Source organism: Prenolepis imparis, unplaced genomic scaffold, assembly GCF_030444845.1.
Source record: "Prenolepis imparis isolate NDT839.2.m4 unplaced genomic scaffold, iyPreImpa1.0 SCAF_51, whole genome shotgun sequence".
NCBI lineage: Eukaryota > Metazoa > Arthropoda > Insecta > Hymenoptera > Formicidae > Prenolepis > Prenolepis imparis.
This window is the reverse complement of record NW_028141209.1, coordinates 76,246-84,330: the sequence shown is the minus strand read 5'-3', so window position 1 is coordinate 84,330 and position 8,085 is coordinate 76,246. Positions and strand designations below refer to the sequence as shown.

General features: G+C 36.3%; 1 pseudogene; it reads right to left on the bottom strand.

The window, feature by feature from the left end:
- Positions 1 to 1,165: 1,165 nt before the first annotated feature.
- On the bottom strand, positions 1,166 to 1,872 carry LOC145947179 (uncharacterized; annotated as a pseudogene).
- Between the last annotated feature and the right edge of the window lie 6,213 nt (positions 1,873 to 8,085).

Sequence of the window (8,085 nt, the reverse complement as noted above, 5' to 3'; positions counted from 1 at the left end):
AAAAGAAACAAGTTTATAAAAACACATAACTAACATGCATTAAGAGAATATTGGCTAGATGTGTGACTCTACAAAATAAAATAATTAAATAATAAAATAGTAAAATAAAATATTTAAAAATGAAAAAAAAACAAAATGATTAAGAACCATCAGGTGTGCATTGTTCTCCATGTAAATTTTGCGCGTTATGCAGTTCCAAATGCCTGTCTACTTCAAAGTTTACACAATTAATGTTTTGTGATTGAAAATGAGACCGAATAACACAAATCGCGGAAACAGTATCATTACACAATCGGTTCCTTTTTTTATTTTTCATATCTGTTACTATTGAAAAAATTCGTTCGGCCTCGGCATTCGAATGGGGAAAAGAAAGAACTATTTCGATTAAAGATTCTAAATTTGGAAACATCTTTTCCCCAGAAATATCTTTAAATTCTACTATTTTTTTCCACTTTAGATCTATTTTTAAAGACGCTAACTCTGTTTTCTGCTTATCATCAAAACATGATGGCAAAATTCTCCATTCAAAAGCTAACTTTGTGATATCAATATGTCCTAATCGCGTAGCAATGTAGGTTAAATCTTTAATTTTAAGTCTACCTTCTTCATAAAGAGCAATCTTGGTTCGAGAAAAGTTAATTGTTCAAATAATTTATCTTTATATGGTAAATGCTTCAGCATTTCTCGAACTGCTGTGATATAAAAATCTAAACATTTTAATTTAATTTGTTGCGCGCACTCCAAAGATAATGTTTCTAATAATGTATTACATTCGGGTCCAAGATATATATTTTCAATATGTTGAATATTATTTTGATCGTCTATATTTAAAGTAGAAATATCTTTAAGAGGATTAAAATTTATGAAATTTTGAGCTAACTGGTGAATTAATTTCTGGCTAGTTGAATATAATTTATGAATTAAAATATCACGCGACTGAAATAAAGCATTTAAGCTATTTAAAAAATTTAATGAATATTTTAAGAATAATAAATATGCTTTAATTGAATTATCATTTAACATTGCTAAAATAGTTTCCGCAGATTTCGTTTTATCCTCTACTGTCGCTAAAATAAAATAATTTTTTAGAACTTCCTAGTTGTCGAGAAGTCGTACAACGCAATTGTGTAACACAAGCCATCTAGTATTAGATAATTTTAAAATTTTATTTCTCTTTACATTGAAAAATTCTTGAAACTCTTTTAAAATTTTCAAAAATTTTACTCGCGATGCAATCTGTCGCATCTAAAGATAATAATTCTAATAACTGCGTTACAACATTTTTATTTAAATGTGACACATATCGAACAAAAACGCACATTACTTTGGTGTTTGAAATATCTGTGCTTTCATCAATTAAAATGGAAAATTTACAACTTCGTAAGTTTTGAACAATATTTTCAATTTCGCGTTTTGCAATAATTTTTGTGATAATATTTGCGCACTTATGTCGAGCAAGTGAAACATCTTGTGCAATTTCAGAATCTAAATATAAATATCTAATATAAATATCTTTTAATAACGAAATTAAATGACCGTACGAAAAGCAACGTTATGCTCTACAAAAAAAGAAGCTAATTTTATTTCTGCGCGTTTGACTTTATCCTTATGCGTTAATGTGCTTGTATTTTCAGTCGCGTTATGTTTTTCAGAATTAATTTCTTTCGAATTTTCCAAATGTTTAAGTGTTTCAGAATGTTTAATTAAATCCGTTTTGCAGCACCTGATAGTCTTATTACATATAGTACAAATTGCTTTATTTTCTACAGGATGAGGAGCCAACCATCCTTTAAAAATATTTTCATCTAGCCATGCTTTTTGAAATTTCCTAATTCTCTGTTTTTTAATTGCTCCTTTTCCTACGTTATCCATTTTAATATTATTATATCAATAAATATATAATAAATAATATTATTTATAATTAATCGACTTACCTAACCCTTACTGCTCGCTGTCAGCTATCACTAGGCCCGCCGCCCGCCAAGACTTTCGCGCTTACTTGGTAACTAACATGATACGCCGCTGTTTCGGCCACGCATGCGCAAAAAAACCCGGCCCATATCGCCACACTGGGTCTCGGTCGTACGAGCGGTCGAAAATATTTGAAAAGCGTACTCTCTCTTCTCTCTAACCGGGGTGACGTTCCTGTAGATCGGCGTAGCGAACCGTGTTGCCCGTCTGTAACCTAACGATACCGAGAGATATTTATTGATTAGTGATCCTTTTTTTATCTCTCTCTTCTTTCTTATTTCGTGTTTCTAAGCGATAATGGTTAATAAGGAGTATTTAAAATGGGTGTGCGACCTTTCGCTTGACGACTTAAGGAGGGAACTTGAGGCTAGACAATTGTCGGTCAAAGGGATTCTCCCTACCCTCCGGAGCAGACTACTCAGATACGAGTCGGCTAGGCTAATGGGAAAAGAGCACGTGCCTACTCCCGAAATATCGGATTCTTCCGAAGATGAGCCAAACGAGGACACTATAGAGGGTGACCGAGGGAGGAAGAGAGAGACGGCCTGCAGCAGGCGACGTTGTCATAAAAAATCGATTTGCTATCGACCATCACCCTCCCGCTACAATCACCCGACGCAGTGCAATGACCTCCAAACCGAGAAGATCCTATACTGTGAGCTCTGTATAATATGCGGTGCGTAATCACTCCAGGAAAGAGAGGGCGAGAGTACGCGACGAGTCGTCCCGCGAAAAAATGGAAAAAAATACTTATACATGGAAATAGTTGTATTTCCATTTAATTAACAATACCAATAACGTTCAATGTAGATTGTGCCCGAACATTAATTTTGTTTTAAAGAAAGATTACACGCATGTCAAAAAGCACGTAAAAGATTTTCATGAAGAAATACCATTGGAGAAAAAAGAAATATGGTTGCAGATTTTTAATAAAATGGACGACTTAAATAAATTAAAATGCACATTATGCAAGACAATTGTAACAATAATATATAAGTTTGGTGATGACTCTATAGATCATTTAAAAAGATATAATATAAATCCAGTGGAAGAACAAAAGAATTACAAAGTAATACATCCTTTTTTCAAAATTTTGGACAATGGCATAATAAAATGCACCGCTTGTCCAAATAATTATGAGAATCCCATAGATTTAAAGCAACATTTACATACTTACACTATACAACTTGAGAATAAAAAAATAGAAACCACTAATGAAGAAAAAGCAGTAATGACAGAAAAAAAAGAAGAACTACCTTATCGATCGAAACTACGGTCTTACAAAAAGGAAATAAGTTCGAAAGAATCTCAAAAAAGCCTCTCTATCAATAATAATAAAATTGAAAGACCATAATCGAAAAAATGCAACAGGAAATACTTATAAAAAAGCCACAATTGCTGTGTGGAACGAGGAAAAAGAGAAACCATCTACATCAACAGCGAAATGAACCAAAAGAAAAAATAAATATATAATTGATTAAATCAATTATTTTTTATTAGATAGACAAAAAAGATAAAGATGAATTATTTAATTAAGTGTTAAATTCTAAGAAATATATATAAAATAACATGTTAATTTTTAATATTTTATTACATTTTTTAAATAAACATTAAATGCATTTTTATTAAAAATTTTGTTTTTTGCACCATTTAAAGCAACAGCAGTTGCTAATGTGACACCGATAAAAAGTGTTTTACCAGCGAATGTATGTACCTATTAACAAATCACCATCAGTATTAGATAAGCATTTTGCAATGTCACATCATTGTTAGAACATTGATACGTCTTAGATGTATTCGATAAATATTCGATTGAGGAAGATAAATTTTCTTCATCAATTTCATTGAAAAAAAAGGAAGCCATCCGCGAATGCAGTATCCAACGCTAATTCCGAGCCCAAGCCCTCGACATCCACCGCGAGCAATGCCCGACTAGCGAGGTTACAGTGTTGGAATTGCGAGGAAAAGGGGCATCGGTCGCGAGATTGTAAGCAGGCGCGAACCCTCCACTGTTATCGGTGTGGAAAGAAGCAACACACGCTACGCACCTGTCCTAACTGCTCGGATACGAGAAAGAGAGTCGGTAGATCGGGTCCTAACGGCTCCGGGGAAAAAGACCCGCGAGAATAGACGTGCACCAGCCATTCAATTTTATGTTACGTTGGAGGAGACCGAATTTCAGCCATTACAATACTTCACGATTCACCTTCGGGGAAGACCCTTAACTGCATTAGTAGATTTCGGTTCCAGTAGGACTCTCGTCGGAAGGGAAGGGATTCAGCTGATTCGATCTCTGGTAATACCCGTGTCGCGATACCGAGGCGGGAAGATTAGAATGGCTAACGGACAAATCGCGCGGATAGACGAAACCAGCGAACTGCCTCTCCAATTAGGCAATTGAGCACCAGCTGTCCGTAGGATTATTGCCGGATTTAGCAGTACCTGTATTATCGGGATGGATTTTTTATGCAAGTTCGGCATAGGTTTAGATTTGGCTAAATCAGAATGGTTCTTTTCGGAACAGCCTACCGTTCGATATCGATTCGATTCTACCGAGGGAACCGATCATACGTGCAGCGGACTACCCGAACTCAGTTACCCAAAGAAAAAAATTAGGGGACTTTTTGACAGATACCGTCCCGATACCGAGTGAAAATCCGGGAGTAACCTCGCTCACGGAACATCATATCGACGTAGGATCAAATAGGCCCGTTAAACAGCGTTGTTAGTAGTCTCTCCACGAGTACAGGAGACCATACGCGGAGAGGTGGATAAGATGTTAAAGGCGGGAATTATCGAGTCGTCGTACAGCGAATGGTCGAACCCAGTAGTGATGGTACGGAAACCCAACGGGACATATACATTTTGTTTAGACTTTCGAAAAGTTAATAATATTTCAAAAAAAGACGCGTACCCCCTACCCAATATGAACGGCATACTAGACAAACTCCGAGCGGCACACTATATTTCGACCATCGACCTCAGCCAAGCCTACTTCCAGATACCCTTGGCTAAAAAAAGCCGTGAGATTACCGCGTTCAGTGTACCCGGCAAACAACTATATCATTTCACAAGGATGCCGTACGGGCTCACCGGAGCCCCGGCCACGTTTCAGAGACTTTTAGATAGGTTAATCGGGCCGGAAATGGAACCTTTTACGTTTGTCTATTTAGACGATATTGTTATCGCGACCTCCACCTTTGAGGAGCATTTAGTCTGGTTAAAGCGTGTCTTAGATAAGATATCCTCCGCAAGCCTAACGGTTAATCCGGAGAAATGCGAGTTTTGTAAGTCTCAGGTTAAGTATCTCGGTTTCATAATTCAAAAAGAAGGACTCACGGTCAACCCCGAAAAGATACAGCCAGTCCTAGAGTTCCCGGTACCGAGAAACCTTAAGCAATTAAGACGCTTCTTAGGCATGGCGTCATGGTACCGTAGATTCATACCACAGTTAGCCGCGATTAGTGAACCATTAACACGCCTACTCAAGAAACATAAGCGATGGGAGTGGGGAGCGGAACAGTCCTACGCGTTACAATAAATTAAAGAGCACCTTACTACGGCTCCGGTTCTGGCGTGCCCTGATTTCGAAAAACTTTTTTCGCTACAGACGGACGCCAGCTCGGTGAAGTAGGAGCAGTTTTAACGCAATCTTTTGGAGAGGGGGAGAGAATGATCGCGTTTGCGAGTCGAGCCTTAGCGGACCCCGAAAAAAAATATTCTGTTACCGAGCAAGAATGTTTGGCCGTGGTGTGCTCCATAAAAAAATTTAGACCGTACTTAGAGGGGTACCGATTCACCGTTGTGACCGACCACAGCAGCCTGAAATGGCTTCACAATTTAAAGAACCCCACAGGTCGACTAGCGAGGTGGGCCCTGGAATTACTAGAATATGACTATGAGATCGTACATCGGAAAGGCGCGCTGCACCGTGTACCCGATGACCTATCGCGTAGCTATAAGAGGGAGATTACCGAGGTTACCGAGGTTACCGAAGCTACCAAAGTTATCGAGGTGATCGCGGCTGCCGAGGTTAGAAATGCTTCGAACATTAGAAACGAATGGTACGAACGACGCTACGAACAAGTCTTAAAAGAACCCGAGCGCTATACCCAATGGAAAGTTATCGATGAGCGGTTGTATTTTCTGAGAAACCCGTTGTATGCGACATAGTGGAAGATCTGGATAGGTGGAAGTTAGTACTACCGAGTGAGTTGAGAAAAGAGGCCCTACGTGAAGCACATAACGTTCCCCAGTCCGGACACCTAGGCATAGATACGACCTATCAGCGCCTAGCCGTAGCCTATTTTTGGCCACGAATGTTTCGAGACGTTGTAAAATACGTAAAATTATGCGATATGTGCCACAGGACTAAGGTTGAGCAAGCCAACCCTGCGGGCCTCATGGGTGTAACGGCCAGCGTCTCGTCTTAACGCCCGTCGCCGTCCGTCACAATTTTCTTTTTTTTCTTTAATTATTATTTTATTTTAATTATCTATCTTCTTCCACGCCACCGATCTTTAAATTATATTTTACACAAGATTCCACTATAATTACATTTGATCTCAACGCGGTAATACGAATAAATCGCATCTAAATACTGCCGACAACAATCGAAGGAACACACAACATCGCGCCTGTCAAAATTAGCAGACGACAAGGCGGCCAATGGAACGAGAAAGAATTTGGAGAGAAAGCTCTCTTCTTTATAGCGGGAAAATTCAACTAGCCTAATAAAACGATTTATGCTCTTTTCCCTTTTTCAATATTTAAACGTTAATTTAATATTATTATCACTAGACCATTCATGTCTAGCAGTCGAACTACGATATATAAACATACTTATAAAGATATTAATTTAGATATATTAATAATTACATTAAGAATTATGTAAGAAGTATTGCAAATAAGATAGTTATATGTAATACGCTTACATTCGTATATATATATATATATATATATATATATATATATATTTATATATGTACATATATATATATGTATATAAAACTTTTAACGCACACAACCAATCAAAGAATACACACATATATGTGCAGATATGAACCTAGTGTAGACACACGCGTATAACTCTTTCTGTATAAATGTGATAAAACTCGAGTATAGCATATATACATATGCATCTGCGGTGTAACTCTCTATCGACAAAATCACATGAACATAAACGTGTGAGATTCTAAACTTAAGTGAACCTAATGGATATATATATTTTAACATCTTTATTTAGACATATTATAACAGGAACAAATATCATCTTACATAATTATCAACTAACAATAGTTTAAGACCGACTCGAATATCGAATATAGCTTAAAAATACATGTAGGTGTGCGATTCACAGGCATACTGTTAAAATGAATAATTAACGAACAAACTAGACTTAAATTATTAATGCTATCAAGTTCACCTCAATATATATATGTTTACTAATATTAAAATGGTTATAACAACAAAAGAGAGTTCACACATACATGTATCTACATTAATTAGCGACCAACGATATTGATACTTTGACAAGGGTAATAACACAATAATATTTGTAGCCAATGTCATACAATTTAACGGTTTATTTCAAACGACGATAAACATACTTAATTACACAGTCTTAACGCTCTAAAGTACACGATAATAATAACATGTTTTCAATCTAAAACTCAAAACATCTTTAGAAATACAAATGTACTGCGCAAATATTCTAAGAAGTCAGCAAATATACCGAGAATGTTTATATTTTCGCGACATGTGTCTCATCGATACTGGTCCACGTATGACTATCGAAAGACTGGGGGTAGCCCAAAAATATGTATATAACCGCAAAGAAGTATCATTTATTATTAAAAATCCAATTTCAGATCGATAAACTCACTCAGAACATTCAGAACAGAATCGTTATATCGAGATCATATTGAGAAACCAAAGCACACTAGCTTCTAGATACTATTCGTATTAATTAAGATAATTAAACAGTTATATTTATACACAGCGATACTTATAAAAAATATATATATATATATATATATATAGGTGTTATAATAAAAATAATAATAGTAGTTATAACTTATTTATTCACATATCTGCGATTATCCAGCGTCCACA